This window comes from Rhea americana, unplaced genomic scaffold (genome assembly GCF_003343005.1).
Source record: "Rhea americana isolate MKP2758 unplaced genomic scaffold, rheAme1 scaffold_44, whole genome shotgun sequence".
Lineage (NCBI taxonomy): Eukaryota > Metazoa > Chordata > Aves > Rheiformes > Rheidae > Rhea > Rhea americana.
In genome coordinates this window covers 5,149,493-5,174,293 of record NW_028186579.1, presented here as the reverse complement: position 1 = coordinate 5,174,293, position 24,801 = coordinate 5,149,493, and the positions used below count along the sequence as shown (strand labels likewise).

The 24,801-nt window shown below is 42.7% G+C and overlaps 1 protein-coding gene across 2 annotated transcripts in view; it reads right to left on the bottom strand.

The window, feature by feature from the left end:
• Window positions 1–248: 248 nt before the first annotated feature.
• The window catches only part of SOCS5 (suppressor of cytokine signaling 5), a 120,362-nt gene continuing 95,809 nt past the window's right edge, over window positions 249–24,801 (bottom strand). For both annotated transcript variants that reach the window (XR_014897132.1, XR_014897131.1), the window contains 2 exons: window positions 978–1,047; window positions 249–378 (listed from right to left, as the gene is read on the bottom strand). The gene's annotated coding sequence lies outside the window, so the exon portion shown is untranslated. The remainder of the gene's footprint in view (window positions 379–977; window positions 1,048–24,801) is intronic.

Here is a 24,801-nt window from a genome sequence, read left to right as displayed (position 1 = left end):
TACAAAGAGCAGTGCACCTGGACAGACTTGCTTGCTTTGTTGATATTARTGTCAAGCATACTCTGGAAAAGAAGTGTATAGGTTTCAAGAGTATTGCAAGAYAAATTCAGAAAGGTATTAAAGAATACTGTATAATCCATCCCTTTTCACTTTCTCTAAGTGTGGCCTARAATCCAGGATTTAAGCATATGCTTAAACTTAAGATCATAAATTGAGTAGCTTAACCAAAATGCAAAAGAAGCATGTGGTAAACAAGAGAAATATTTTATATTATATACAAGATGCAAAGGTAATAAGCTCCTAGCTGTTGAGGAGCAAAGCTGCAGGTGCTGCTGGGTGGGTAACAGACGGAGGGCACAGAAAACTTCTCAGATAGAGCTGCAAGACAAAGGGAAATTATTAATTACAAGGTTTGGACAAATAGCAGTAGAGCAAACTTGTCCCGTTACACTTCTGTGTTTCCCACCTTCACTAGTGACACTGATGAGACACTTTCCAGCCAGAGTTACACTGCTTCTGGGCAGAAAGCTCTGAGCTGCCATCTGAACAGTTTCCAGCAGAATGTGCATGTGCCAGAGGACATGTCTTAATAAATAAATAATTTGTTAAATTCCACTAACACAACCAGAGAGGTGGTACAGCAAGTTCTTTCTGTGCAATTAATATGTCATGGCATCTGTTTAAATGACTCACATCAGGATTCAAATCTCCACGTAGTCTTAAATCAGTTGCATTTTAGTGTAATTCTTAAATCCAAATTTTCCACACAAGATGAAGTTATGAAAGGGAAAAAATGCTGCACTGTTTCCATGAGACAGTGCATCTCCAAAGGAGACACATGTTTGTGGCTAGAGACACACAACCTAAATGCCACTTTAGGCCAATAGCACAATTTGAGCTTTCAGTAATCGAGAGCACTGGGAATAATACGCTGCTTTTACATAGAAAAGACCCCTGTTCTGCACATTGACACTTACCRTTGTTTTGATCTCCATAGGCCCATCTTATTCCTGAACTGACCTGTTCACTCTGGGTTCAGGTGTTGGCCTGYTAAGCAAAAGCAGGAGAGTAAATCATGCTTTCCCTTTGCAAAAATGGAAAGTAGTCTCCCAGTTTGTCCAATGTAACAGGRGTAATGGGATTCAGTGCAGAATTATGCTACAGATATCTGGCACTTGACTCGGGCTAAAATTTCTGCAACTGAACACCATCATCCTCATTTATAAAAAGAGAAGGAGAGCAGGATCTTATTCTTTCCAGTACCTGCTTAAGCACACAGCGTGCCAACTTCTCAATAAGCAATAACTTTCAAGTTCTTTCCTGTTCACCGGTCATTGATTTGGAATGAAAAATATCTCTCTCATATACGTCTTCTTTATCTCTGTTCTCCTTTTGCTCTCCACAAAGGAAAAAAAATGGCTCTTTTGTTATGTATGTTGAATGGCAGATGTTTGCAGGGAAAGCCAAAATGACCTCATACGTGCCAGTCCTTCTAATGAGTACTTACACTATATCAACTCCACGTGCTGTTGAATCACCTACTCTGCACAGACAGACAGAGCACACCTGCAAGCTTTAATGTTTCTAAACCTTGAATGTCTCAGGCCAGCTTTGGTGCAACCATGTCTGGTGCATATGTCTAAGACCCTTGCTGAAATACGTTGGCTCGCCAGCCTTGCCCCTTTCCCAGACAAACCCAACACGGGACCAAGCCCGAGGTGAGTAATATTTGTTTCCCAGGCTTTGTGCTGTGTTGGAGGAGGCCGAGGGCCCTTCTGAAATGCCACAGCTGCAAAGCAAAGCCGTAACGGACTCAGGGAGCTGCTTTCACAGGTTTAGTAGTGGAGRCTGTGAACTTACTTCTACACTGGAAAAAAGCAGAGAGCTCTTACAATAGTGAGCAAATGCCTACCAAACCATCTCTTCAGGTACCATCTGAGGAGYGCCCAGCAGCAGCAGCTCATTAACATACAATATTAGAATCTCAAAGATTCATATATTCAGACTGGATTTGTGTTATGTTTTATTCAAGTGATCCTTAGAGGTCATGTACAGTTTTCCTGCAGAAGCTGGAAAGCCAAGGTAAAACCTGGTATGCAGAATCCTGATCAGATAAGCTCTACCTTTYTGCTGTAATGTGAGTTTGAAAAGGTCAAGTGAATGTGGGAGTTTCGGAAATAATTGTTTAAAACAATTTCTGATTATTGTGCTTCATTCGTGTAAGATAATTAGACAAGAAGCTAAATTTTTAGTTGATCTCCATGAATATTTTCCTCTGATTATCTTTAGGTCACCTACTAAGCACATTTTGTATATGTTTACATACACACATTGTTCCAATATAAATTCTCCCATTGCTGTGAGACCATCTTTGAGTGACTTTTTTATTGATGTTCCAAACTGAAGCTCATGAATCTATGTCTCTGCACAAGATCCGATTCATATCCTCTAGGTTGATTGCTGGTCCCATTTCTGCAGCTGATGGAGTGTCAATTACTTTAAATCTTCAAATACTCAGTATTTACTCTAGGATTTTAGAGGATACTTCAATATACTGTTCACTGTAAAATATGTTGTATTGACTTTATCAGCAGTTACTTCTAAAGCCAGGCAGAACGCTGACTGTGATCTCTAAGCTCTGTTTAATAGCAACATGAAGCCCTTTCTACTCTTGGGTGTGAATGGATTAATTCTACTTCTAATGCAGCCTGGTATATCTTTGGGTATCCCCARATTAAGTGTTTTAGTTTTGCACTAAAAATGAGGCAATCTGCTTTTCTCCTTAGGAATCATCACCATAGCATGGGACAGAATTATTTCTTTTTGAGATTTTTTTTAGAGAATTCCCAATCAGTGGAAAGCAAAACAGAAACAAGCCAAAGAAAGTATAATTCCAGCTTTAGCCAAATGAACTCTAGATCCTAAATATTAAAGACTGTCCCATTAGTGAGCCCTTGGTACTGCAAAAAGGAAGTCATTAAATGATAGCCATGAAGAGRATCAATAACAATGCACAGAGAAGTGAGTGGAGTTAGTATTCTTCTTACTGAAATGTTGTTACCTCTGTCTTTTGGGCTATTCTGTTGATACTGATGACCCTGTAGAAGATGCTGTTTCAAAACACTTTTTAATACGAAACCTGAAAATCTCATCACGTGTCACGGATGTGAAACATCCAAACTCCAGTAAAATCCACAGGACAGAAGTATTTGTGTCATCATCCATCGGCCGTGGATTGTTGTAGTCAGGGGAGCTYGCCATTGCCTCTAGTCTGTCACCATGTTCAGTTTATCCTGGAGGGAATCACTTTGGTTTATTCCCTTGATTTTCTTCCCTTTTCCTTATTTGGTGAAACTAAAAGGAGGTGCAAGGTACATGGTCACTAAACAACAGGACTGAGCTGGATCTCCTCTTCTACTGAGCGAGGACATCTCAGAGCGACCCAGAGCCCAGGCGTAGTACCAGACACGTAACGTTAAGTCCACATTTCGTTTTAAATGATGAGGTTCTCCCGGTTCAGTAGCTGTGAGATTCAGCTGGGAGATTCCTAAAATCTCCCTTCTCTTTGTCCTTGCCATGAGGAAAGACTCAGAACATTTCTGGCTGACTCTGGCCTCCAGAAAATGAGTCCTGTAACGGCATGAGCTGCTTGAGCTGGGAAAGAAACATTCCTGCAGTTACACAACTTCCTAAACTCCCACAGGCTGTGCCCAAGAGGAACTGCAGAGGCGCTCATTTGTCGCAGAGTTATCTCCTCACCTGCAATTACCAGCCATTTTTAGGTATTTTTCCTTTACGAAGGCATATAAAACACTCAGAGAAAAAGGCAGAAGCAGCCCTCTCACGTGTGCTGCTTGGAGCCTCCCCAGACGTGCTCGCCCTTGTGGGGGAGGAAAGCCGTGAGCGGGTTAGTCATACACTGGGAGATTTCATAGGGTGAGACTGTGGATAAGGAAAAACAAGTAGCGTTTCTCAAGCAGATCCAAGCAAGACCAGACACTTTGCTGCTGTATATTGGGGCAGAGCCAGTGATTTCAGTCAGCAGGACTGAGCCAACAGACACGGGGTAAATGTGCTGCGGCCGCTGTCCTGGCCATGAGTCACCTGCCATTATCCTGTAGACCTCCACTGAGCTGAAAACAACTACAACAGTGCAGAGGAAGCAATAAGTTGTATTTTTTTTTGCCCGTTTTCCCATATAATCCCTTACATCACATTACTCATGCTGATTTCAAGGTCATATAGCAGGGTATAGGTCTCAGACCCCAGCAACAGTCTTACTTCAACATTAAGCACAACACAGATTCCATTACACCCTCAGACTTTTGTATCTGTATTCAGTACCTCGTCCCAAGTCTAAGTGACTCCCAACAGACAGAAAACAGTTGATAATTAAACTCACAGAATCAAATCACAAATGTGAATGGAACAGCACTGTTCTGAGTCATCTGAAGCAGCTGATACGTACCTTCCAAGCAGCAAATAATTTTTGCAGGAACAAAAACCAAGGAACTTGAGTAGACATTTGGCAGTCTTCTGCCAGCTAACCGAGCAGGAGTGCCTTGTATACCCATCTGAGCTAAAACGCATTTATTGGTAAGCAAGTTTTGTTTTTACTGAAGAAGAGAAGGGGAATCTAAGACAGKTAAGATTTCCTTTATTTCGATTACTGCTGACCTTCTATTAGCAGTCATTGAAAGTGAAATGGCTTGTAAGGGCATCTTGTGGTTTCTATGGCTCTAGAAAAGCCGTTTTATGAGGGCGCAGCGTGATGACTCTGATGAGTCACATCTCATGAAAAAGTGCAGATCCAAAAGCAGCCAGTTCTAGATGTTTCATACATTAACAATCTCCCGCGGCCTCGCTCATGGAACAACATTGCAAAAGGTCGGCTAGTGATGTCCCCGCTAGTCTCAGAAGACCAGGACAGAGCTGCTGGGGGTGCTGGTCCCTTCAAGGGTGAATCTCATGCATGCACTTTGTGCCGAGGAGAGAGCACAGATGGAGGCGTACACGCAGAAAGGAGGGAGAGCAGCGAAGGGAGGCCACTTAGCACCTGCTTGGGTTTGTTTGCAAACGAGCATAGCGGATACCACAGCTGCCATATTAAAACTGTGCTTCTCTGTGTCYTACTATAGTTTACTAGGGCACCATAGTAAACTAGCCCAGCCACCAGCAGGAAGCAGAGAAAGCAAAAGGAATCACAACCTCCCTCCCCTCCTCACCCCACCGCCAACGAACCTCTCCGAACCACAGGCTGCATAGAGGCTTTGTGTAAGCAGGGTGAGAAACATTGAATGTACTGCAGACATCAAAGACAGTAGCCACAAATAGAAGTTGCTATCATGTCAGATACAGAGTAATATCCATATCTAGCATACACAGCAGTTCTTTTCTAAATAATTTTCTCTCTGCACTACTTTTGTGTAACACCTGTTAAAAAGGCGGGGTTTTTTTAGTGGGGACTTAATACAATATCATTCAAAGGATGAACCTGAAAAAGGCCTTGAACTATTCTAACTACCACAGAAAACTTTAAATATTTTATAGAGGTCAGTCACTTGAAGACAACCAATTCCTGCTGGTCGTTCAGTATGAAGCCAAAGGCCACAGAYGCTAGTACACAGTCTTGCAAAGTCAGCAGTAGCAGGGTTTTTGAATCATTATTATTATATATTTAATCTAAGATTAGTTAATAGGTCATTCACAGCTTGACCTTTATTCTCTTAATGTATGTTTGTTTATGAATATTTACTAAAAAGCTTTCAAAAAACTACCTTCAGACAACCTTTTCTCCACTTTGCTGTTAAATATTTAATAGTTGTGCTAGGTGGTCACTCATCTTTCGCATGGTACCTTTTCCGCTCCATGAACTGATGAGATCGTTTAAAACAGGAAGGAAACAAACCACTTGTACAAGATTGTACCTTTTCTCTAGGAACTTTCAGGTAATTCACTGTTCATTACTTACAGAGTTTTTTAAAGTCAGAATCTATTCATGTTTTCCCTTTCCTTGTTTTTCATTTCCCTTTGCTTGGCAGATATTTTGAAAAAGGAAGTCCTTTCTTTGGAAAACAAGAATTTCCAATAGGAATAAACAGGACTGAAGTAGGTGCTCAGAATTAAGTGCTGACCTACAGACTCAGTCCATAGATTTGACTTTTGCCCTTGGTGCCAGCAGGAGAATATTAAAGTCTCGGTTGTTTGGAGATACCCAGGCTTGGCTGTTCGGCCGTGGAACTGCCTGGGAGATCCACTGCACGTTACAGTGACTCTAGACCCAGGCCATCCTTCAGCTAGCATGGAGGTAAGGCCATGTAAGAAAGAAGACAAGAAACAGAAAGCAATCTTATTTTGAAAATTGACTCCACAAATGCCATCTATGGTATCTCTAYGACACTTCCAAAAGATGGTCCCCAAACCACCACGTTAGGTTTGGATGGGATAAAGAGGTAACGATGACTTTGTCACTTGAACTGATTTCAGTAACAGTTATCTTCCCCTCCAGTGGTCAGACAGTTCTATTATTTATTACTAATTTCATACTATTTATTATTTATTAATTCTTTATTGACAGAATTTCTGACTACAGAAGCTGAGACCGTGATTTGCACCAAGGGGCATGTTTGCTCAATATTATTTGCTCAGCACCTTGTGTAGTCGGACTTCTCTGTGTGGATGAATATCTCCCTGTGAATATTGTTTTGGGTTTGCGGCACTGACAGTGAAAGCTGTTCTCACTAGGTGCGAATGCCAGCAAGCCACATGCTGCATTGCTTTATTTCCTGACTGTACCAGCATAACTCTTAAAATGAGACTTTTGGCACAAATAGTCTTTATTGCACTGACAGAATAGTCTGTTATCACTGTTTAAATTGGGATGTTTAGTAAAAACTCTGCCTGACATATCTTTACTATTATTCACTTGAATACTAACAGAAAAGCAAATAAAACTAGGTGTTAAGGTCCTGATTCAGGAAAGCACAGAATATTCCCTTTAAAGCTCCTTTTTTTTATACCCATCTAGATTTGGCAAAGTGCTGAAGTGAGCATGCTGGAGCCTTTGCATAATATAAGGTTAATTCATATGAAAGTTAAGATAAATGTGTGCAAATACAGTTTTACAGCCCTCATTCATCTCTACAACGAGAGACTGAATGGACTCTTGAACATATCAGCTTAGCAACAGTGTCAACCAAAAGCATTGATTTTGGCTGCATAAACCAAACTAGCTAACAGAGCCTTAGCTTCCAAGGGCGGGTGCTCAGCTCTCTCTGAGTATGAGACCTTTTTTAGAGGTGCCTGAAGCTGAGTTCCCGAAAACAAAGGCGATGAAAATCACCAAATAGCTTTGAAAAGCAGTCTGTAACTTCACTGTTGCCTGATTTTTAACTGTTGAAAATTGGAACCTTAATGTTGTACTAACACATGTTTTTACATTTGCCTAGAAACAGATGGAATAATGTTGCTCATGCTATGCCAACACCATGTTGTTACACAGTCTTTATTAAAATTGCTTCAAGGCAAAAAGCTGCATGCACAAAGGCGAGGGGTGGGGAAAATTGGCAACTCATGTAGATTTTCAGGCTTGAGTTCTTTAACTCTCAACCAGCTCTATGCATCATGAGGAAATATCCATAGCTTCAAGAAGGGTAGAAAAGCTGAGTACCTTGTGGGCACTGCATAAACTTGAGTCCAAGGGGTCCTTGCTCTGTGGAAGGTAGCTAAGGCATACAACGAATGAAAAGGAAGAAAAGGAAACAAAAGAACATAAACAAAATGAAGAAAGACAAATTTCATGAATTGAAAAAGCAGAGAGAAGTGYGAGAGGAATGAGATTTAAAAGGGATAATAGAATTGGGGAATTTACATCAGTTTTTCTTGAAATCCAGAAAAAAAAAACAGTACTGCTGCTAAAGGTATCATTTTTTCCTTCCTTACTTTGCTTAAAGATTAATCCAAGTTGTGACAAGCTGCATGTGGAGCAGATAGGCCTGTGTGTGTGTATATATATACATATATAAATATGTCTTGAATATGTGCTTCTAAAGCACGATCCAAAGCCACTGAAATAGGTGGAATGATAGCCATCTGGCTTCAGTAGGTTTTGGAGTCATTCCTCAAACTTTGCAGGTCCAGCTTTGAAAACAAAAAGGAATAATAAAATGCCAGATCATTTCTCCTTCTGAAAAACCTTACCTGAGTTACCAGCAAAAAACAACTTCTAATCTTCCAACCATGTAAATACTTTCAATTAACTAACATCAACTTCCCTTTGCCTATATTGAGAATTTTTATGGCTCAAAAGGAAGCATTAAAAGCATTTCCATGATAACCATAAAAATCACTGGAGAGAAAATAAAGTTTTCTGTTTCATTACCTTTTCCGTGTGGTAATCAATTACAAATGAAGAACAGTGCAGGTTCAATTAAGTAACTAAATAAAAAGGAATTAAAAGCCACAGGGAATCTTTATTTTACTTATGCTAAAGCAGGGTCCAACTCCAGGCCTCATTGACTTGTTTGTACTATAAAATGGGGTTTAATTTCTATGAACAAGTCTGTCAGCATTAGCTGATCATAATTAGGAAAATGGGGTCAGAGAAAACAGAGCTACTGAAAATAGCTTTTCCCGAGTGTAGCATTCCCTCCTCTGTGCTTTCCTCCAAATGGGATTATCCTGAGCTCTCAGCACATAGCAAAATCTAAATGAACCGTTTGGCAAAACAAAGGTCCTTCCTTTGGAACATAAGATATTACTGAGGAAAACATTGAATGCTCTGTCCCCATCCAGCAAATACATGAGCACGTGCTTAGCTTTAAGCACTTACTTACTTAGATCTTCCACAGACTTCAAGTTTAGCATGTGCTGAAAAAGTGCTTGGTGTCTTGCAGGACTGCAGGTTCAGAGCAAGTGGTGAGAGATTCATTTAAAAAGGAAATAAAACTTTTTTAGACCTTAAAAAAAAATCTGTGGGTTTGGTTTTGGGTTTCTTATTTTGAAGTCTGAGTTCTTATTTTAGTCAAACAGCTATTATGACTTCAGTATAGACAGCAAGCTTCTCATAGGCAAAAATAAGACTCCTGGTGACATACACAGTATAAATTTTATGCAGAAAAATGAGTGGAAAATTTAGGGAGAACTGRCACACACTGGATGCTTAGCCCATGAAAAAGCAGTTCTGTTTGTCTCTTGAATTCACATGTAAGCACATGCCAGTGCATACACATGTGCAAAAATCATCACAGGAAAATCAGGGATCCCACTGAAGTCAATAGAAAACATTGATGGACTTCAGCAAAGGCATGATTTCATCCATAACTGTTACAAATGTCAGCTGGGATTTGTCACCTCTAACTTTGGTGGTCTCATGGTCATTTGTTGTACCCAATGCCAACCGTGTGTGTGCCTATGGGAGCACCTAGAGAGGGGCACCCCAAATGCAAAGGGGTAGACCGTCCCTCTGGCAAGGCATGCAAAGGCAAAAGGACGAAAATGTCCTCTGAACTCACTATTTAGCCCCTGAACCCACTGGATGCTTCTTTAACCTTCACATGGGCCTCGGGCTTTGTCAGCCCTCTGCAACTTGTTTCCCCCAAGAGACCTTTCTGCAGCAGGGATCCTTGGGGCTCGGCAGTCCCGTAGCCAAGCTACTTCCCTCCTTCCACATCCACTAACTCAGAAGGTCCAAGGCTAAGAAAGAGGAAACGCTGACACCCATTTAAGGCAGCTTAACATCCACTCAGCAGTTTAGAGCTGTATAAGGAGAAAGAGGATCTGCCCCATCATCCTTCCCGAGGAGTAGGTGCGCCATATGTTCGTTTCATCAGGAGCTGCCCCTCCAAAGGGCATGGATCTAAAATCACTCTCAGAAATCTGTTTGCAGAGCAATAACTCAGTATTTCTCATAAATCAGGCAACTTGATTTCATTGCCAAGATATTCAGCAAATTTCTTTTTTAAGCTACTCATTTTTCATTCCTTCAGGCTACATTTAACCAAACAATCTTACCATAAATCTAGGCTCCCGCTGTCACTCATTATAAAGTAGGCCTTGTTTAGAAATTCTTAGAATTGGTACATTCTTATTGAATGACAATCCTCAAATGTCTTTCATTTTGAAAGGAATAAAATGGAAATCGGTTCTTCTCCAAGTTTATCAGAAGGGCAGCCAAACACTGATGTTATACAGTAAAATCTTCAWCTGGGAACTAGGCAGCTATTTTAATCAGTGGACTTACTTCATGTCTGTCAAAGGCAGTATATTTAGAACTGGACAAGCTGTTTCTTCACTGCACCCATGATCTAAAAAAATGACCCAAGCACAGCATTTCTCACATGGACTCCTTTGCACTTTGGCAAAACCTATGAAAGAGAATTTAGATTACACACCAGCTATCAACAGGGCCAGGATTTTAAAAGTGTAAAGAAGTWCTATATAACTTATAACTGGAGCCATCATTGCTGTTTAATCAATAACAGATATTTAATCATGTCCTCCAGGCACCACCAGGTTATTTGAGTGAATCACTCAGGTCAGGACACCAAAATAAAACAAGTTCTTTCATCACTATTTATCTGTCCAGAGCAAAGCATGTGTGAAAGTGATATAAGTAATAATCTTGGAGAAATTGACAGTAAACAGTATAAAAAAGATCTCCTGCTGATCTGAGACAGAGCTTGAGCCAGGAAGAATAACTTCTTTAGGGTAACACTTTCCAGCCACACAATGCAGTTGCATAGCAGATTGTCAGCGTTTTTGGAAAAGCAGAGCCCCTGGTCTGGTCATCAAAATAAGCAGCAGGATTTTGAAAAGAGCTCGGCTCCATACTGGCTATCCTTACCACAAAGGATAAGGAACAGCTGGGTGGGGGACAGTCTTCATTTAAAATCAGACTTGTATTTAGCTGTTGGAAGAAAAGTGGAGCAGATTTGAAAACAGGCTCCTTAGTGAGCACAGGCAGTGTGAAGGGTCAATAGAGACGACTGGGGGTTGTCCGGTTCTGACTGGGGCGATAAGAAAAGTCAGCTTGGCCAAGAACACTAACAAGTAAATTTAGCCACAAGAAACAAGTTGCTGCTACAGCATTTGACTGCAAGCAGTTTCTTGCATTTTAATCAGTCATTCGCATAACGAAGACTGAATGAAGATGTTACTGTCCAGCATGTTCAAAGCAGCTCAGTTAAAGACACCAGCAATGTCGCTCCTTCAGTACCCCCCAGCACACCCTACACCTTGCAGCACTGGCTGGGGCTGTAAGCTTGCGCAGCTTCCCCCCATCTCCTTCTCATTCAGATCGTGGCCAAATGCAATTATACAACGAGGCACTTTTGCTGCTTTAAGGCTTCCCCTACTAGCTAGGCTCACTAGTCTGCCTCTGAACCTGCAGTCGCAGATAGGTTTCTTCAGAGATCCTGAGGAGGAGGGGGAGGGAAGGAGGAATAATTCATCTCACCTAGCTTTAGCTATCTCCTTATTCTRAGGAAACCTTTAGGTTTCCTCTGCTGTCAATGAAGGGAGATGGGTATGTGTAGGAGGTGAGTCCTCTCCCCTCTCCCAGAATATGAGTAGAAAGSCGTCTTCAGTGACAACTGGTGAGCCTGTGCTTAAGCTATGCATCCATCTTGTGAATAACGAAGCTAGACAAGGAAAAATACCATCACTGCACATCATGTAAGAGTATACTCATTCCCTGGGACCCTCTGTGTGCCAAAGATAACAACCAGATGCCATCAGTCCTCAAACCAAAATGCAGAACCATTCATTTCTTTTGTCTCTCTTCCAAAAAACAAAAGCCATCAACTCTGCATCTCAGCAACCACTACTCATCTGCAAGGAAGGCTGGTACTGGTGGTCTCTTCCAAGATACTTAATTTTAGGGGATCACCACCTTTGCAGATCCTTTCTTTTGGCTTTGTAGGCTCCATCCTCTGGGCAAGCTATCTATCAGACAGTTTAAAGTGTGTCCAGCCTTCACTTAGTGCAAGGCAGGGAGTAGCTGACTACAGACCCTGAGCTCTGGGCTGCAGAACAAAGAGAAACTTCGAAGAATGCCTATAATGTAATCAGCACAGCCCCTGCGCTGCCTGCAGCAGCTATAGCTTGCACCACAATGCAGGCTCCAAAAGTCTCTTGAGAGAGTCTCTATTTGTGACCTCCTTGCAGGCAAAAGGCAGAAATTAAGGGCCTTTTGGTGTTCGAGGGGTGCTGCACCCTGCTGATAGTAAGGCAGTGAGAGTAAGGACCATGCTCTGAACTCACGTCAGCAGACTCTGTCCCTTGGAGGACTTCTCAATATGACCTTACAGTAATATGTGCAATGAAAAGAAACTGGGGTACAAAAAGACTTCTCCCAGTTTCCACTAGATAAGAATCTGCAAGGACTTCAGTATACTTCCCACTTCTTTACTCCTTTTCCACTTCTTAAAGTTTTAAAGGGAAAAAAAAATCAAAGCATTTGGAGTTTGGGTCTCAGATATGCCAGTGAACCAACTGCTTAGAAGGGCTGAAATGAAATCCTCCCTTTCCCACACAATCACCACAGTCCAGCAACTGTGGTCCCACCCACCACAGTCCTTTAGGGTGTTTTCATGCAAGTTACAGTACAAGGTGAGGAGGGACTACTAGAGACCATTGCAAGTAACCACCAAACAAACWAAGAATAAAATAAACTCCCTGCCACTCGTGATGTACGTGAAGGGAGGAAGAAGTCCTATCCTGATCCATGATCCGGTCACCAATTTCACTGTGAGCATGAGAGTCAGACCGGCTGGCAAAACACCTCCCCTGCCCTTCCCCTGCGATCTCTTCCTCAGCCTTSCCCTGAAGAGGACAAACAGTGTTTCTTCTGGACATCCTTTTGCCTCACAAATTTCTGCCCCAGGACTGTCACTTGCAACATGTTCAACAGTGCCTGGCCCAGCAGGACCCTCGCTCTGGCCTCTTGGGGGGCTGCAACACATGCAGTATTTTTTCTGCTGTTTTAACATCCTCCCATTCTTCTGTTCCTTCCTCCTCCCTCTTTCTGCACATCAGCTTCATTCCTTCCCCTGTGGTTTTTCTCACTTTGCAGTTGGGTCTTTCTTTATCATCTTCCCCCTACCTCCAAGTCCCCATATTGCTTTTCATCCTCTTGGCCTGCRTGGGTCCCACACCTGTAATCACCGGAGTTCCCCAGCACTGGAGGATTACCTCCACATAAAAGTGCAATGCAGCATGACACCTAYGCTTCAACGCCACATTTTACTGCAGCTGCACACTGCAGTTTCAACTCAAGTACTGGGGTCTAAACCTCTCCCTTCAAAACCCAGCAAACTTGAAGTTGTTTTAAAAATAGTTTTTAACTAGAAAGAAGTACAATGCTGAAAATACTTGCAAGCTAGCAAAACACCATTTCCTCTGTTAATGCCTGTGGAGTGATAGCATTCTYACCCTGCTGCAATTTGCTTGCAGATGTACCATAGGTAGTAAGAAAAAGATCAGAGAATCAAAAGAAACAGGAAATGACCACTTTATAGGGTACAGAGTCAGCTTGTTTTATACAAACCGTCTGGCTCACTAAGACAGACTTGTCTTAGACTTGCCAGCCAAGCGATATGAGCTACTGATGTAYGTCTGGAAAATATTTATGATAAAAATTATGGTTGCAAAAAGAAGAGCAAGTAAGTAGCTGATCCAGCTGGCATGCAAATTGGGCACAATGTTTATCAGTACAAATATATTCATCAGCACTACCACCTAGTCCTTTTGGAGAACTGTAGGTACTCAAGATCTCCCAGACCATTAAACAGTTGRGTTTCCTGCAGCCCTTGACAATAAATATTATTCCTATCTTACATAAAATGAGAGAGGTCGTTTAAGCATCTATCATGTAGCTCTGTTTCCCTGCATACCTGCCATCCCGTGCAAAAGCACCTAGGCCCTCTTGGGGAGCCTGTCTCAGCTTAGCCATTCAYTTGGTGCAGCACGTTAGCTTTAACAGTCTGTTCTCCTCTGAAGGAGTGGGGCTTTTTTGGCTTTGGTTTTAGGACGTCCAGACAGATTTGATTTTACTCAGATCTATCCCTACCTTATCCAGGCCATTTTTCCTAACTAACAGATGCACCACTTCCTTCAAGATGAAAATATTTCTTGATTGGACAAAGGGCCAGCACTCATATTTGACTAGTTAATCAATRATTCTTTGCCCTAGTTTGGGGCAGAATTCTCTTTTTTTCTTTTGATGGCCCACTGGCATGTTTCAACATGGACTGTATCTCAGGCTCGATGGGGCACGCTGTAGCATCTGCACATAAGCAAACATATCTGAGACAAGCATCTACAAGTAGATGTGCTCTGAGAACAGTGATGGGTCAATGGTGGGTTTGGGGTGGTGGAGACCCAAAAGCTTTCTCCTAAAAACATACAGTAGGCAAGCTAATCTATTTAAATGAACCCTCTGATACCCCTATCCTTGGCATATAATTACAACTGTCTTGATATGCAGAGGGCTCTGCTGAAAGGGACTAGGGAGGGAAGCAGTTTGCTGTCAACAGCAGGTAGCAGATGCACAGTGCCCTAAAGGGGCAACAAGCACAGGTGAAGAGAGGTTTGCACCATGTTATGAGGGAAATAGGGGTGTGAACGGGGGGGGAAAGGAATGGTGAAGGCAGATGGTTACTCACAGCAAGCACCAAGACAAGGAGTCAGGGGAATGCCGTACAAAAAAGAGATCAGGAGCCAATGAATTTCAGAAGAGTTGAATGCATGAAAATCCTGCTCACTAGCAGTTACAGAGACGACTACTCTGTGGGACCGTTTCACTACTTTTCAGCATGATGTACTTGCATTTCCCAAAGAACCATTCCTGTACCTGTGTATCCTTCCCCATCTTCTCTTCCAGCTGGAGGGCAGGAAAACTTTCCAGCCTGCTAGCATTGCCTTAGCAGCTGTGCATCCAGAGACTAAAAGGTGGACGTAGAGCACACTCAGATTACCCAGCATTACGAATCACATCCCACTGACAATATTTTTTGTGCTTTTTTGATTTAGGATACTCCATATCAAGTCAACTGCTGCTTAGGATGCACGTCTTTTGCTTTCAGCTATTTTCTGGCTAGCAGAGGGTACCAGTAAATTAGGCAATTAGAGGTTACTGCCTTTAAACATTGCTGAGCTCACACTTGCCCCTCTCCCCACTACTCAGCCACTTGTTTTCATAAAACTCACAGGAATGTAGTATTTTCCTCTTGTTTCAAGTGTGGCCAGAAGACTGACTGACATAGCGTAATCAGATAAACCTACRTTTCCTTAGGAAACCAGGCTAAGGATGGCCCACCAAGGTCCCATATTCTTCCCTGGTTATTACACAAAATAACCTATCAAGAACTCACACTAACTGCTGCTCATGGAGCCCAGTCCATGCATAAGAACTGCCCAGATCGTGTCTCTTAAAGCCAGGCTGAGAGCGGTCAAGAAGCTGCCCTATATTTCTAGAACATCATGCTTTGCTGAGTCCATCACAACACACCTAAGGCATTCCAACTGGTATTAAATTTAACAGAATTATTACATCATGCAAAGTCTTGGAAAGACTCCTACAAGTGGTTTTTGCTTTTTGAGATACAAAATCCAGTTTGAACACAATTTGCATTTACAGCCATTAAGTGGCAGCGTGCTCCATCTCAGCCTCAAGCCACACTCCCGGCACCATCTCCTCATTCAGACCCTCTTGGTGCATGGCTGTATGAGAGGACATCTCAGTGCTCCCAAGGTGAAACCGGCTCCCAGCCACCTTATATGTTGCAGGTGAAAGGCCAAAGGCAACTTCTGGTGAAACCTGAGGCAATCAGGCTCTGCTTCACCATCGGTCCTTTCTAAAAAGCCCCTGAGACCTGCTGCATCAGCAAAGATCAGCAGAGTACGATGCACCCCAGAGCACTGGCTCCCTCACAAGTTCAGCAGACATCCCCCCACACAAGTTTCTACAGTTGGATTTCCGCCTCTGTGGCAATTCTACATCAGGCTATTTTAAAAGGGCAAGATCACCAGGTRTCATACTTCTGAAAAGTAAGTTTTGTCTCTAAACCAACAAACGCTGTGCTCAGTTATTTTGAACACAATGTTTCTAGATGTGCAAGGTCTGCTAATGTGACCTGGTTTCTTCTAATCGCCTCTCTTCCCGTAATACACCAGAACAAAATCCACCCTGGCCATCCAATTTCACACAAACCTTATTTCTTTGTCTCAGCACAGCTTGGACAGCTTTGGGATCCAAGGCCGGCTTTGTGCCTATTCTGCTCAGGTTTTCTAGAAATGATTTTGTTCCAACGTGGGTCATTCAGGCTGTGGGATAACTGGAAATTTCACTGTTTATTAGTTTTCATTTTCAGTGCTGAGTGCTTATTCAATGTTGACTCACAGAAGTGACTTTTAAAGGAGTAATTGCTTCCAGATGACATGCATATTTTGCTCTGAAGGAATACTGCGATCTTTGTCAAGGTTGCAGAGTGAGAAAGACTGTTTTCCCCTATATGAGTGGCTCTTTTGACAAGAGGTGGAAATACTACACGTCCTGCATGATTACTACAAATGCAAGCAAAGCTCAGACTCGAGATCACAGTCATTTGATACGACACACTTCATAAAGCAGAAYGGCGGAGTGTGCGAGAGTGGTGTCATTTTTGGTTTGCAATGGTGAGAATGATTTTGGGGGTGCTTCAGTCATATTCATGCACAGAAAAGCATTCCTACAAGATCCAGATATCTGAAGTTACAGGAATATCCCTGGTCCAGATTCAAGCAAACTTTGGTGATGCCAATAGTCCTCTTTGATTTTGGTGTAGAAAGACTGGTGAAAGACGGAAGTTCTAGAAAAGAGGCACAGTCAAAAAAAAACAAAAAAMMMAMAAAAMAMAAAMAMAAAAAAAACCTCTGCCCTTCCACAAAACAGGTAAGACAGTCACTTCAGACTGYGACCTATCTGCATGGTTTGCAGTAAAACATGCTGAAAGGCTTTGCTGAAAAAAGGACTTCATCAGTGAACTAAAAGTACCATCATCTCAGAAGCCACAATGACTGAGTAATGACAACCTTTGTAGTAACGTGGTTAAAAAAGACAAACGAAGAAATCCTGACAGCTGTAAAAAACCCGTAACTGAAATAGGTGTCATGCCTTTCTTCCCCTTCCCTGTAATTCCACAGCACTACTCAAGACATGTGATAGCTAGAAGCAGCCATGAGGCACACATAGGATCTAGGGATGTGCTCAGTCTTGACTGATCTTAATTGCCCTACATATTTAGTCAGCTAAATATGTGCTTTCTATCTCATTCCTAAAATATGTACACACACGTATCAGGGTAAGGAAAAAAAWTTTATTAAATGGTTCAAAGATGCAGTCAGAGCATAGAAGAGAAACAATTTTATCTCTTTTGGAAATCAATAGTTATATTATCCGAGCTTTGAGAGCATGTTCTAAATTATTCCTGAGCAGTTTCTTTATGACAAAGTTGTATCGAGCTTGGGTGCTGTGTGTGCAAGAACTGTGCTCTGTAGTACCATGGACTGCTCAGTGAAGGCTCCTGAATCTGTTATCCTACATTTCCAGTTCCAGACAGCATTATTTTCATAAAACATAGCTGCTTATTAAAATGCAGCTCATTTCTCTATGTCAAGTTCCATCCATAACAGCTTAAAATAAGTTTGAGCAAGATTTCACATATGGCCCATTCAGCAGTGAGAGTGATGGAAAGAAATCACCTGTTGCAGGACACTTCATTATATTATTGGAAAAGCGTATTTTGGACACACAGACACTGATCAGCGGAAAAACTCATACAGAGAAGAAAATGCGTGATGAAGAGAATATTTTTAACAGCTTGCTTCTTGTGAAGTCCTACAGGTTTGTTTGTTTGACAAGAAACTTCTATGGTAACGAACTAGAGTTGTTGCAAATTGATGGAAAACGGTGATCAGCTGAAAATGAAATGTTACAGCTTTGGGAAAAAATTCAGTTTGTAAGTTGATAAAAAAGAGAGTTTTAATAAGARTAATATGCTCCATTTCAACTTTTCTACAATGGAACATTCTATTTTCTATTCTGAAAACATTTTTTTTAATTTCTATGAAATACAGTAAAAATAAAAACACTGCATTTCCAGTTTTGCTGAAAGAAACCAYTTGCATTATGCATTATTTGATTAGTAGGATTTATGAAGTTCTATCCTGCATCAGGAAAAGATTTGCAAATGTGAAGCTTCCCACAAAATGAAAAATGAAATGATCTCATTGCTTTATAACTACGAGTGGGCAGTGTGGAAAACTACTGTCCTAACATTACAGGATAAGGCTGATGGCACTAAAAACAAATCAGAAAAAGTATGCCTAGAAATAAACTGTCCTCTGCATCACAACAGTTTATGATATGTAGGAAAATATATTCTTTTTGCTATAGAAGAGATTAAATAGAACACAATCATTTTGTACACAACATCTACTTCAAAAAAGCCCAAGAAGCTGCAAACACCCAAAGCAGGAAAACCAAAGCAAAACCACACCTGCATCCACATTCAGCAAAGTTCTGAATTTCATTCTAGTATTACAGCATGTGAACATTTGGTAAGTACCTGCTAAAATACATTGAAGTATKCAAGGAAACACAAGTTTAACTTAAAGGTTTAGCAGAGTAAGTCAGCCAGACACCTATGAGAATTTAAGTGTGTGTTTAAGCCCCTCTTGAGTAGGGCTGGTTTTCTGAACCAAATTAATTTTAGTCAAAGCCTTAGCACACAAGAGCTGAAGCTCTGCAARACATACAGTATTGACGGGAGGAGGCTGCAAGCACCAGATTTGCACCTCTAAACTCATTCAGTATTTGATCTTCTGAGCACTGAATAATTAAAATATAAGAAAGTCTGAGAGACAATACGGTAGCATTCAACCAGCTGACTGAATGAAAGGGTTATTGTAGACGTGATAGGGCTACATACTATCAAAAGTTGCTTGATATGCCTCATCACATTATCCTATTTCCAGCTGCTTATAACTTTGTCAAGATACACTTGATTTTTTTTTCATGCTCCATCTGACACAATTAGATATTTCCTTATAATCAGCTAAGATGTCTCAGYGCTTACCAGAGTGAGATGCACTGTTTTGCCCAGGTTTAAGGAGTCAAACCCATTTTTTTGAAAAAGGAGCAGTTCCACTGCCTCCAGAGTATTGGATGGTCTGGGGCTGCAATTTGGCAAGGGCTACTGCAGCGAGGAAAGCGCTCTTTGGCAGCCCCACAAACAGCCTCCCAAATCTGACCGGGCAATGATCCTTATGGGGGGGGGGGAAATCACAGTTTGCCTGGCACGTGTTCAACAGGCCTTTGCCACAAGGTGTGGGGCCACGTTCGCTGAAGTGCAGCTACGCCGACGCTCTTCACAGCTCTGCTCCGCATGTTGCACGGCACRGCACAGGGGAGAGGATTTACGCTGGTCAGAACTTAATCTGATTCCTTTCAGTCTGATATTCCCCAACRTTTGAATGCTTAACTACACAATCTCCAAGTTCTTTCACTTTAAATTACAGTTGGGTATGATATGAACTACATCACATGAAGACACCAACAGAGCCATCTCACAAAAGTTTTTTTTTAATCACTATGCCACCAAAATGCTTCTGTAAATACCGTATTTTAACTTTGTATAAAATACAAGCTGTGGGAAAACTATGCCACAAAGAGAACTTTTAGGAAACATGAATTCCACCTTCATGTGTCACTAACAGCCAAAGAAGCTGGTTGTGGGAGCAGCCCGTGTTGACCATGGTTCACACTTGTGTAACTGGCACGTCTTATGCATTAGAGATGCTTCCAAAGCTCCCATAAGCTCTTTGCACACAGTCTGTGGAGAGACTACACAGTGCTTCAATACTTGGGATGCATATTGCTTTTGCAATTTTAAAATAAAACTCAATTCTTTTTATTTATAGCTGTTCTAAAGGGCATTACTGTAAGTTCTGGGAGAGATGCTTGTAAAGATCCGGTTCAAGTTAATTGTTAGGCTTGTTTTAGAATTAACGCTAAGTCTTCACTTTAAAAACAAGACTAAGTCTTGACAGTGCCAAAGTCTTGCAACATGACTGGCTTCAAATGGTAGAAATCCTGCAAGATCTGATATTTTGCAATTTCCCTTCCACATGCCTTCCAGCTTGAGAAGCAATTCAGAACCACAACTACGGGCATGCATCCAGCTCCAAAGACATGAGTTGGACTAATCTCTATTTTAATCCCCCAAAGGCTCATCTCTTCCATTTGGCATCTCAGTTACGAAATGCACATTTGGGGTTCGAAGTTTCTGTCTTTATCAGTTTAAGTTCGGAGCTGACAGTGTTTGGTTCAGTTGCGAACGAAATACTTAGCGACCTTAGCTAGCAATCACCTCTCACTGCTCTTCTCACCGCAGCAAATAGTGGAGCATTCACCTGCGCAGCCCACTTGGATCAGCAGCTCTGGCGACTGGTGAAGGGAAGCACTAGTGTCCTCTAGGAGGGATCTCCAGAGGTGCCTTCTCTCTGCACTAGAACATCTCGAAAACTCTACAAACTTGTGTTTGCCAAGGTGGAAACACTGATTTGAGCACTGCGAGACCTCGAGTGCAGCCATGTAGATCGTCAACATTTGGATACCTTTTAAAATGGATAATACTGAGTTCTGTGTCCCAGCACTCCATATTCAGCTCGAGACTGTTGAATATCTTAAAGAATGCCTTGATGCAGCCTAATAGCAGCATGTTTAGATAGAGTTATTTTGAGATGGGGATTAGCTCTTTTGTATATGATTCCTGATACAAAGGGACTTCAATATCTGCTGCTGCCTCCAAGCTTTGCTACAATGCAGTAGATGAACTGTGGGTGAGCGCAGGAGTCCCGGGGACGTGTTGGTGATTCAGGGCACCATGCTCTGAGGACATGCACCCAGGGAAGGATGCATGCAGGTGGCCTGACAACACCCCTTTCCATGCAATGAGCTGGCGCGAGGCTCATTTCCCTGAGGCTACGACAGGTCACGTTTCCCCCGAGTTTCTTCATAGATCAACCCCCTCCAGGCAGGACCTCGCACGAYAGAGGTTTCTGAACCTCTGAGGGAGCACTGGCTTCTTCCATAATGTGATTTGTACTTAAACTAATAAGTTTGGCTTAAGTGACTTAATCTGCAGCACCCAGGAAACCTGTGASAGGATGGGCACCCTGCTCTTCCAGACATGGTCCAGCCACCCACCTCAGCGAGTAGGTGCTCCTGCAGCCCCTGCCTCACTTGGAGGCCTGTGGGCAGGGGGCCATCCGGCGGCGGCAGCATCTCTCTCATTACACAGCTCTGATTCATTCCCTGGGCAACATCCTGCGCAGCACAATGCGGTGGGAGTACTCCAGGGGGAGGTGGGAAGCAAGTATGTGAGCCTGTAACAGGAGACTGTGGCATCAGGAACACACAGAAGGTTAGGAAGCATATTTTTGAAATTTCCTAACTTTTAAGTCTTAGAATTTGCAGCTTAATTTACGCGAAGTGCAAGCTTTTATGTACAGATTGTATAAATTATTTGCATTCTTTCTCCCTGCTGGAGAGCGAACACGATGCACTTATTTCCTGTTGTGTATAAATAATTAAGACTGCAACAGAAGAACTTTCATTAACAGCTATTGTAGAGTTACTTTTCTAGGACTATTTTCTAACCCTTTTCAGGACAGTTGTTGGATAAGCTGTGAATATAAAAATTATCCTGATCCCTATTTTGTGACTTAGCATTTGTCTTCCAGGGCTGTAGCGCTTGTGTTCCAGAAATCAGCGGCTGCGGCTGGGCTTCAGCTTGCCTGGAAGATAAMGGCCTGTTCAGTGCCATTACCCAGAGGTGATTTATGAAGGCCTATTTTCAAGTGCAAGCTTAAGAAGGTGTCAGAAGGACGTGCGGACTCACATGCTCCTCATGAGGAAGGGGCAAGGTGGCAGGTTGCAGTTTCACAAAGGTGACTTTAAAAAGATGCTAGGAGGAGGCAGTACCAAGGCCCCAGTGTCAAAAAACTCCTGTTCCTACTCTAACATTGCAGCCTTTTGTGCATTTTTCCTCATCTTGCTTTGTCTTTTGTCCTCTAAGTCAACCCATTATCTCCATCTGCTTCAAACCAAACGTGCCAAGTAAAGATTAAGGATTATTAGAAACAGCTCTTTTTTTTCTAGAGCAAATTAGAGAGCTAGAGGTTATATTTCCTTTGAAAATTGACAACCCATTACCAGGCATAATGTAAAACAGTTGGCTGCATACAGAGCCACACAACATTTTGCTGGGCTGATACAGAAAAATCAAGGAACTTCTGTCTTGCATCCAGCTGCAAATGCAGGAAAGGCTCCAGAGTGGCACCAGTTTCAGTGCAACAGTCACATCAGAGCAGCTTATTCTCCCAGACAGTGGAAGTGCACAATTAGGTCACATTAAACATTGAAAAAAATGCYACAGCAGTTCCATACGACAACTAAAAATGAGCGACAATGGAAAAATAGGTCCTAGCTGGCAAAAGCAACAGTACTTATTTTCTGTTAAAAGTTTACAGCTAAAGTATTTGGGTGCAGAAGTGTGAGCAATTATCGGAGCAGCGCATGATAACATCTTTCCCCACAAAGGCAGTGAAGGCAGACAGCAGAGTGCTGAGTGCAGCCCCGGGGAGTCACAGCTCCCCCTGCGCATGCCGAAGCAGAGGGGCCAGGGCTCTACTTTCCTCCATCCTCACCTGCTTTGACACATCCCTGCCCTTCCTTCAGGAGGGTTCACTTCAGAGGCAGAAGGTACAAGCTGAAGGCTTTGCGCTGGCATAGGTTCATCCTATGTTTGTACAGCACTAAGTATAGTAGCTGGAGCTTGTTGCCCTGCCATTGTAGAAACAACGTTCTCAATGACTTTGCTGTCATACCTACGCACTATGAAGTCTCTGTCCTTGGTCAGAGGTAGAAGAGCGAGACAAGCACAGCCCATCCTACTTACAGAATGTGTCCTGTAAGCATCACTTAATCTGGCTCAACTGATTTCAGTCTCGCAAAACGAAGTGGAAGAAAGTCACTGTTCTGACTGTCAGCACTGTCCCAGGTGACAGGCACTCTGTTGCATGACTTTTGGCACTTGCCACAAAGCAATTGTGCTGAAATATTTCTATTCCATTGCCACACCAGTGCTACTGATTAACAATATAAACAAAAAGGTTCTGAGCAAGGACCCCAAAGAAGGGTAACATGCTATGTGACGAGAACACACCAAAAACTACAAACATCTCCAGCACAACTCAAAAATTTTGGTCTGTGTCTTTAGCTCCTGCGTACCATGAAGAACTCCCAAGTTGGCATCCACCAATAAATGCATTTGTATCACAGTCTTGCAAATGAGAAATAGTACCAGRACCCTTGAGCTTGGTGGTCATCCACAAGGACATGATCTCACCCCTCTCTCTCAGACAAGCCCTATTTGACCCACCAATTCAGAATTCATACGCAGACTGAGAAACTTCCTCCTTTCAGCAGATATCTAGGAAGAAATTCGGCCCTGGAGTAATTGGATTGCTTGCAGCATTTGYGGATTACAAAATCATCCTTAACTTTGCCTGTGCTGCACATTCCTATGATGCAACGGCAAACAACATGCCTCAGAGAAATYTGACCTGGAGCTTTCAACTGGACAGCACAGCTCCCTCTATGCGTGGATTAACAACACAATTTCTATGGTTTCCATTTTTCCATTTCTGCACCACACTTCTGTATAAATATTAATTGTCGTGACCAGCATTCCTGTTGCATACATCCCCTCGAGAAGAGCACCCTCTCTGAACATGCCCTTGATTTGTTCCCAAACATGAGAGTCTGTTTAGGTCAACAGCTGAAAAATGCCCAGAAAAAGCTTTAGCACAGGGCAGAAGCAGCACCTCATCCCACGAGAAGCCAGTGCAGCCCCATCAGAGAGGTGCAACCAGGGCAGCGTGGCTCTGAGATTTCACTGCTCCTGTGGTATCCGTAACCTGTGTCTGAAAGCCCAAATATGTACAAATGCACACCAAGAGCAAAGTCGGCAACTTGAAAGAAATAATCAGCCTCCAAAATAGGTTGAACTGGGAAATTCAGCTCCAGCCTAGTATAAATTAAAATTGCTCAAGTTAATAAAACCCTCATAAATCAGATTTGATAGGGCCAGTTATCGTGCAATGACACAGGACCACACCGTATTCTGCCYGTAAAGGGGACGCTGACGGATGAACACGCACATTAAAATTTCCAGCTGCCTTTTGCAACAGCGGTGTCGAGCAGAASCATGTCACTGGCGAGGCTGGGATGATGCCTGGGAGCGAGAGAGGCTGGGAGGAAGCAGGCAGGGCGGAGGAGGCACCTCGGGGGGCGCCGGTGGCGGTGGTGGCCRCCCCCGGAGCAGTGCCTGCTCCCTCTCGCGGCTCCTCAGCGTTTCGCTGGGGARGTGCGGAGGGCTAAACGCCGCCGCYGCCGTCCCTGCCGCGGAAAGGAGGGCTCGCCGGCGCCCGCCGCACTCTCCTCTCCCAGCAAGGACGACAACGTAAGCATTAAGGGGCATCTGATTTGGGGAAGATACCGTGCTGGAAAAAAATCAACCCAAAACTCAGCTATAGAGCAAGACCTTATCAGAGAAGCAGCATTTCAGAAAATAACCCATGACCATTGGAAAGGCTGATCATAACCTTGATGGGAGAACTGGAACGAAGGAGGGGGAATGTGTGATACCTGGAAAAAACAAAGAAAAAGAGGGTTAAGTGGTTAAGTTCACCTTTTTA